Genomic DNA, 8459 nt, shown 5'->3' with positions numbered 1-8459 from the left:
TTAACAACCCCCCAATAATAACCAATTTAAAACCATCAAATACATTAAATTTAACATTTTTCCTTAACAACCCCCAATAATAAACGATTTAAAACCAGAAATTTCCTTAAAATGTATTAAAAAACCATTAACTCATCAAAAAACCCCATAATAATTGATTTAAATCCATCAAATAAATTAAATTTAACATTTTTCCTTAACAAACCCCCATAATAAATGATTAAAAACCAGAAATTTCCTTAAAATGTATTAAAAAAAACCATTAATTCATCAAAAAACCCCATAATAATTGATTTAAATCCATCAAATAAATTAAATTTAACATTTTTCCTTAACAACCCCCAATAATAAAGATTTAAAACCATCAAATACATTAAATTTAACATTTTTCCTTAACAAACCCCCATCATAAATGATTAAAAACCAGAAATTTCCTTAATATGTATTAAAAAAACCATTAATTCATCAAAAAACCCCATAATAATTGATTTAAATCCATCAAATAAATTAAATTTAACATTTTTCCTTAACAACCCCTAATAATAACCGATTTAAAACCATCAAATACATTAAATTTAACATTTTTCCTTAACAACCCCCAATAATAACCGATTTAAAACCATCAAATACATTAAATTTAACATTTTTCCTTAACAACCCCCAATAATAACCGATTTAAAACCATCAAATACATTAAATTTAACATTTTTCCTTAACAACCCGCCCAATAATAAACGATTTAAAACCAGAAATTTCCTTAAAATGTATTAAAAAAACCATTAATTCATCAAAAAAACCCATAATTATTGATTTAAATCCATCAATTAAATTAAATTTAACATTTTTCCTTAACAACCCCCCATAATAAAATGATTAAAAACCAGAAATTTCCTTATAATGTATTAAAAAAACCATAAATTCATCAAAAAACCCCATAATAATTGATTTAAATCCATCAAATAAATTAAATTTAACATTTTTTCCTTAACAACCCCTAATAATAACCGATTTAAAACCATCAAATACATTAAATTTAACATTTTTCCTTAACAACCCCAATAATAACCGATTTAAAACCATCAAATACATTAAATTTAACATTTTTCCTTAACAACCCCCAATAATAAACGATTTAAAACCAGAAATTTCCTTAAAATGTATTAAAAAAACCATTAATTCATCAAAAAAACCCATAATTATTGATTTAAATCCATCAAATAAATTAAATTTAACATTTTTCCTTAACAAACCCCCATAATAAAGATTTAAAACCATCAAATAAATTAAATTTAACATTTTTCCTTAACAAACCCCCATAATAAATGATTAAAAACCAGAAATTTCCTTAAAATGTATTTAAAAAAACCATTAATTCATCAAAAAACCCCATAATAATTGATTTAAATCCATCAAATAAATTAAATTTAACATTTTCCCTTAACAACCCCCAATAATAAAGATTTAAAACCATCAAATACATTAAATTTAACATTTTTCCTTAACAAACCCCCATCATAAATGATTTAAAAACCAGAAATTTCCTTAATATGTATTAAAAAAAACCATTAATTCATCAAAAAAACCCATAATAATTGATTTAAATCCATCAAATAAATTAAATTTAACATTTTTCCTTAACAACCCCTAATAATAACCGATTTAAAACCATCAAATACATTAAATTTAACATTTTTCCTTAACAACCCCCCAATAATAAACGATTTAAAACCATCAAATACATTAAATTTAACATTTTTTCCTTAACAACCCCCAATAATAACCGATTTAAAACCATCAAATACATTAAATTTAACATTTTTTCCTTAACAACCCCCAATAATAAACGATTTAAAACCAGAAATTTCCTTAAAATGTATTAAAAAAAACCATTAACTCATCAAAAAACCCCATAATAATTGATTTAAATCCATCAAATAAATTAAATTTAACATTTTTCCTTAACAAACCCCCATAATAAATGATTAAAAACCAGAAATTTCCTTAAAATGTATTAAAAAAAACCATTAATTCATCAAAAAACCCCATAATAATTGATTTAAATCCATCAAATAAATTAAATTTAACATTTTTCCTTAACAACCCCCATAATAAATGATTTAAAAACCATCAAATACATTAAATTTAACATTTTTCCTTAACAAACCCCCATCATAAATGATTAAAAACCAGAAATTTCCTTAATATGTATTAAAAAAACCATTAATTCATCAAAAAACCCATAATAATTGATTTAAATCCATCAAATAAATTAAATTTAACATTTTTCCTTAACAACCCCTAATAATAACCGATTTAAAACCATCAAATACATTAAATTTAACATTTTTCCTTAACAACCCCCAATAATAACCGATTTAAAAACCATCAAATACATTAAATTTAACATTTTTTCCTTAACAACCCCCAATAATAACCGATTTAAAACCATCAAATACATTAAATTTAACATTTTTCCTTAACAACCCCCAATAATAAACGATTTAAAACCAGAAATTTCCTTAAAATGTATTAAAAAAACCATTAATTCATCAAAAAAACCCATAATTATTGATTTAAATCCATCAATTAAATTAAATTTAACATTTTTCCCTTAACAACCCCCCATAATAAATGATTAAAAACCAGAAATTTCCTTATAATGTATTAAAAAAAACCATAAATTCATCAAAAAACCCCATAATAATTGATTTAAATCCATCAAATAAATTAAATTTAACATTTTTCCTTAACAAACCCCATAATAAAGATTTAAAACCATCAAATAAATTAAATTTAACATTTTTCCTTAACAAACCCCCATAATAAATGATTAAAAACCAGAAATTTCCTTAAAATGTATTAAAAAAACCATTAATTCATCAAAAAACCCCATAATAATTGATTTAAATCCATCAAATAAATTAAATTTAACATTTTTCCTTAACAACCCCTAATAATAACCGATTTAAAACCATCAAATACATTAAATTTAACATTTTTCCTTAACAACCCCCAATAATAACCGATTTAAAACCATCAAATACATTAAATTTAACATTTTTCCTTAACAACCCCCAATAATAAACGATTTAAAACCAGAAATTTCCTTAAAATGTATTAAAAAAAACCATTAATTCATCAAAAAAAAACCATAATAATTGATTTAAATCCATCAATTAAATTAAATTTAACATTTTTCCTTAACAACCCCCCATAATAAATGATTTAAAAACCAGAAATTTCCTTAAAATGTATTAAAAAAAACCATTAATTCATCAAAAAACCCCATAATAATTGATTTAAATCCATCAAATAAATTAAATTTAACATTTTTCCTTAACAAACCCCCATAATAAATGATTAAAAACCAGAAATTTCCTTAAAATGTATTAAAAAAAACCATTAATTCATCAAAAAACCCCATAATAATTGATTTAAATCCATCAAATAAATTAAATTTAACATTTTTCCTTAACAACCCCCAATAATAAAGATTTAAAACCATCAAATACATTAAATTTAACATTTTTCCTTAACAAACCCCCATAATAAATGATTAAAAACCAGAAATTTCCTTAAAATGTATTAAAAAAACCATTAATTCATCAAAAAACCCCATAATAATTGATTTAAATCCATCAAATAAATTAAATTTAACATTTTTCCTTAACAACCCCCAATAATAAAGATTTTAAAACCATCAAATACATTAAATTTAACATTTTTCCTTAACAACCCCCAATAATAAACGATTTAAAACCATCAAATACATTAAATTTAACATTTTTCCTTAACAACCCCCAATAATAACCGATTTAAAACCATCAAATACATTAAATTTAACATTTTTCCTTAACAACCCCCAATAATAAACGATTTAAAACCAGAAATTTCCTTAAAATGTATTAAAAAAACCATTAACTCATCAAAAAACCCCATAATAATTGATTTAAATCCATCAAATAAATTAAATTTAACATTTTTCCTTAACAAACCCCCATAATAAATGATTAAAAACCAGAAATTTCCTTAAAATGTATTAAAAAAAAACCATTAATTCATCAAAAAACCCCATAATAATTGATTTTAAATCCATCAAATAAATTAAATTTAACATTTTTCCTTAACAACCCCAATAATAAAGATTTAAAACCATCAAATACATTAAATTTAACATTTTTTCCTTAACAAACCCCCATCATAAATGATTAAAAACCAGAAATTTCCTTAATATGTATTAAAAAAACCATTAATTCATCAAAAAACCCCATAATAATTGATTTAAATCCATCAAATAAATTAAATTTAACATTTTTCCTTAACAACCCCTAATAATAACCGATTTAAAACCATCAAATACATTAAATTTAACATTTTTCCTTAACAACCCCCAATAATAACCGATTTAAAACCATCAAATACATTAAATTTAACATTTTTCCTTAACAACCCCCAATAATAACCGATTTAAAACCATCAAATACATTAAATTTAACATTTTTCCTTAACAACCCCCAATAATAAACGATTTAAAACCAGAAATTTCCTTAAAATGTATTAAAAAAACCATTAATTCATCAAAAAAACCCATAATTATTGATTTAAATCCATCAATTAAATTAAATTTAACATTTTTCCTTAACAACCCCCCATAATAAATGATTAAAAACCAGAAATTTCCTTATAATGTATTAAAAAAACCATAAATTCATCAAAAAACCCCATAATAATTGATTTAAATCCATCAAATAAATTAAATTTAACATTTTTCCTTAACAAACCCCCATAATAAAGATTTAAAACCATCAAATAAATTAAATTTAACATTTTTCCTTAACAAACCCCCATAATAAATGATTAAAAACCAGAAATTTCCTTAAAATGTATTAAAAAAACCATTAATTCATCAAAAAACCCCATAATAATTGATTTAAATCCATCAAATAAATTAAATTTAACATTTTTCCTTAACAACCCCCAATAATAAAGATTTTAAAACCATCAAATACATTAAATTTAACATTTTTCCTTAACAAACCCTCATCATAAATGATTAAAAACCAGAAATTTCCTTAATATGTATTAAAAAAACCATTAATTCATCAAAAAACCCCATAATAATTGATTTAAATCCATCAAATAAATTAAATTTAACATTTTTCCTTAACAACCCCTAATAATAACCGATTTAAAACCATCAAATACATTAAATTTAACATTTTTCCTTAACAACCCCCAATAATAACCGATTTAAAACCATCAAATACATTAAATTTAACATTTTTCCTTAACAACCCCCAATAATAAACGATTTAAAACCAGAAATTTCCTTAAAATGTATTAAAAAAAACCATTAATTCATCAAAAAAAAACCATAATAATTGATTTAAATCCATCAATTAAATTAAATTTAACATTTTTCCTTAACAACCCCCCCATAATAAATGATTAAAAACCAGAAATTTCCTTAAAATGTATTAAAAAAAACCATTAATTCATCAAAAAAACCCCATAATAATTGATTTAAATCCATCAAATAAATTAAATTTAACATTTTTCCTTAACAAACCCCCATAATAAATGATTAAAAACCAGAAATTTCCTTAAAATGTATTAAAAAAAAACCATTAATTCATCAAAAAACCCCATAATAATTGATTTAAATCCATCAAATAAATTAAATTTAACATTTTTCCTTAACAACCCCCAATAATAAAGATTTAAAACCATCAAATACATTAAATTTAACATTTTTCCTTAACAAACCCCCATCATAAATGATTAAAAACCAGAAATTTCCTTAATATGTATTAAAAAAAACCATTAATTCATCAAAAAACCCCATAATAATTGATTTTAAATCCATCAAATAAATTAAATTTAACATTTTTCCTTAACAACCCCTAATAATAACCGATTTAAAACCATCAAATACATTAAATTTAACATTTTTCCTTAACAACCCCCAATAATAAACGATTTAAAACCATCAAATACATTAAATTTAACATTTTTCCTTAACAACCCCCAATAATAACCGATTTAAAACCATCAAATACATTAAATTTAACATTTTACCTTAACAACCCCCAATAATAAACGATTTAAAACCAGAAATTTCCTTAAAATGTATTAAAAAAACCATTAACTCATCAAAAAACCCCATAATAATTGATTTAAATCCATCAAATAAATTAAATTTAACATTTTTCCTTAACAAACCACCATAATAAATGATTAAAAAACCAGAAATTTCCTTAAAATGTATTAAAAAAAACCATTAATTCATCAAAAAACCCCATAATAATTGATTTAAATCCATCAAATAAATTAAATTTAACATTTTTCCTTAACAACCCCCATAATAAATGATTAAAAACCATCAAATACATTAAATTTAACATTTTTCCTTAACAAACCCCCATCATAAATGATTAAAAACCAGAAATTTCCTTAATATGTATTAAAAAAAACCATTAATTCATCAAAAAACCCCATAATAATTGATTTAAATCCATCAAATAAATTAAATTTAACATTTTTCCTTAACAACCCCTAATAATAACCGATTTAAAACCATCAAATACATTAAATTTAACATTTTCCTTAACAACCCCCAATAATAACCGATTTAAAACCATCAAATACATTAAATTTAACATTTTTCCTTAACAACCCCCAATAATAACCGATTTAAAACCATCAAATACATTAAATTTAACATTTTTCCTTAACAACCCCCAATAATAAACGATTTAAAACCAGAAATTTCCTTAAAATGTATTAAAAAAACCATTAATTCATCAAAAAAACCCATAATTATTGATTTAAATCCATCAATTAAATTAAATTTAACATTTTTCCTTAACAACCCCCCATAATAAATGATTAAAAACCAGAAATTTCCTTATAATGTATTAAAAAAAACCATAAATTCATCAAAAAACCCCATAATAATTGATTTAAATCCATCAAATAAATTAAATTTAACATTTTCCTTAACAAACCCCCATAATAAAGATTTAAAACCATCAAATAAATTAAATTTAACATTTTTCCTTAACAAACCCCCATAATAAATGATTAAAAACCAGAAATTTCCTTAAAATGTATTAAAAAAACCATTAATTCATCAAAAAACCCCATAATAATTGATTTAAATCCATCAAATAAATTAAATTTAACATTTTTCCTTAACAACCCCCAATAATAAAGATTTAAAACCATCAAATACATTAAATTTAACATTTTTTCCTTAACAAACCCCCATCATAAATGATTAAAAACCAGAAATTTCCTTAATATGTATTAAAAAAACCATTAATTCATCAAAAAACCCCATAATAATTGATTTAAATCCATCAAATAAATTAAATTTAACATTTTTCCTTAACAACCCCTAATAATAACCGATTTAAAACCATCAAATACATTAAATTTAACATTTTTCCTTAACAACCCCCAATAATAACCGATTTTAAAACCATCAAATACATTAAATTTAACATTTTTCCTTAACAACCCCCAATAATAAACGATTTAAAACCATCAAATACATTAAATTTAACATTTTTCCTTAACAACCCCCAATAATAAACGATTTAAAACCAGAAATTTTCCTTAAAATGTATTAAAAAAAACCATTAATTCATCAAAAAAAAACCATAATAATTGATTTAAATCCATCAATTAAATTAAATTTAACATTTTTCCTTAACAACCCCCCATAATAAATGATTAAAAACCAGAAATTTCCTTAAAATGTATTAAAAAAACCATTAATTCATCAAAAAACCCCATAATAATTGATTTAAATCCATCAAATAAATTAAATTTAACATTTTTCCTTAACAAACCACCATAATAAATGATTAAAAACCAGAAATTTCCTTAAAATGTATTAAAAAAAACCATTAATTCATCAAAAAACCCCATAATAATTGATTTAAATCCATCAAATAAATTAAATTTAACATTTTTTCCTTAACAACCCCCATAATAAATGATTAAAAACCATCAAATACATTAAATTTAACATTTTTCCTTAACAAACCCCCATCATAAATGATTAAAAACCAGAAATTTCCTTAATATGTATTAAAAAAACCATTAATTCATCAAAAAAACCCCATAATAATTGATTTAAATCCATCAAATAAATTAAATTTAACATTTTTCCTTAACAACCCCTAATAATAACCGATTTAAAACCATCAAATACATTAAATTTAACATTTTTCCTTAACAACCCCCAATAATAACCGATTTAAAACCATCAAATACATTAAATTTAACATTTTTCCTTAACAACCCCCAATAATAACCGATTTAAAACCATCAAATACATTAAATTTAACATTTTTCCTTAACAACCCCCAATAATAAACGATTTAAAACCAGAAATTTCCTTAAAATGTATTAAAAAAACCATTAATTCATCAAAAAAACCCATAATTATT

The sequence above is a fragment of the Rhopalosiphum padi genome, unplaced genomic scaffold (assembly GCF_020882245.1).
Source record: "Rhopalosiphum padi isolate XX-2018 unplaced genomic scaffold, ASM2088224v1 scaffold1, whole genome shotgun sequence".
Lineage (NCBI taxonomy): Eukaryota > Metazoa > Arthropoda > Insecta > Hemiptera > Aphididae > Rhopalosiphum > Rhopalosiphum padi.
The sequence above is the reverse complement of the archived record's forward strand: the minus strand, read 5'-3'. Positions refer to the sequence as shown.